Source organism: Humulus lupulus, chromosome 1 (assembly GCF_963169125.1).
Source record: "Humulus lupulus chromosome 1, drHumLupu1.1, whole genome shotgun sequence".
Lineage (NCBI taxonomy): Eukaryota > Viridiplantae > Streptophyta > Magnoliopsida > Rosales > Cannabaceae > Humulus > Humulus lupulus.
Window position 1 is genome coordinate 153,849,797 of NC_084793.1, and position 1,346 is coordinate 153,851,142.

The following is a 1,346-nucleotide window of genomic DNA, read 5'->3' on the forward strand; positions in this document are numbered from 1 at the left end:
ATCATTATAAACCACATATTCAGACACAAAAACAAAGGCATTGCTGAAACTAGTAGAACAAAAATGATCAAAGGCCCAAATTCAAAACAGGTTTTAATGATCAGAAATGGAGTTTTCGAAATGTACATCATTATCAAAAATTAAATGCAACAAAGGAAATAACATCATATCAAAAAAGGAAATAACATTATACAAGCAACAAATGTCTTACGGCCAAAAAAAAAACAAGAAACTTCATACATTGATTATTGGTTGAGAAAAGATTATCAATATACATATATAGACCATAAACTTGGAACTAAACTGGTACAAGATCGTCGTAGACCCACGAGTCAAGCCACGCCATAGGCCCACGAGTCGAGCCACACCGTAGACCCACCGCCGCAAGCACCGTCGCACCCACGAGCGAGCCACGCTGTAGACCCACGAGTCGAGCCTCCTTGTCACACGACCTAAGCCGCGGGCCCCCATCACCTTGTTACACACCTGCAAACAAACAGAGAGAAAGGAAGAAAGATTGTCCCACAGCCTGAGCCTGAGCCTCAGCCCAAGCCCCAACCCGAACCCGAAAAGAAAGAAGAGAAGGCTGCAGAGGAAGAGAAAAAACCAGCTGAAGAGAAAAAACCAGAAGAGGCAGCAGCAGCAGCAGAAGAAGCAAGGTCAAAGAGGGAAAGAATATTGATAATAATATTCATGAAAAGGAAGGAGAAAATAATGGTGATGAAGTGATGATGATCAAAAATGGTTGTGGAAGTGTTGAAGAGGAAAATATGAAGAGAGTGATTCACTATTATCAACCTCTTTATGTGATTGAATGAATCCCATCTCCTCAGCTTTTCAGTGATGAGAATCCTAATGCATGTTGCATTTCATAATATGCATGCATTAGTAGTGCAATGTACTAAAGTTTTTCTTAATGCTTCATTCCAAAGAATTAGATCAGCACATTATGGCATCAGAAAGACCACAAGAAAAATTATATTACTTGATGATTTCATTCTGTTTCAACATAAATACCTAGTAACTTTTTTTGGAAACAGATTGCAACGTAGAAGAATCCACTACTAATTTAGATTCACTTTCACATTCCTTCTCATAGAAACGTTAAAATAATTTCAGAAATCCAGTGTGCATAAAATTCAGATAGTTAGAAAGGAGGTAATATTAACTTACTTGACAATGATGTTCAGAGTTCAAACAATTCCAAGTATCAGTAACATAAAAAATATAGATCTTTACAGGCAAAATAGAATTAGTCCAATCAATCCATTCCACAGTATATCTGAGGTAGAGACTTCTCTTGACCCCCTGAAAGCCTTTCCTCACTTTACACTTTGTTTGATCAT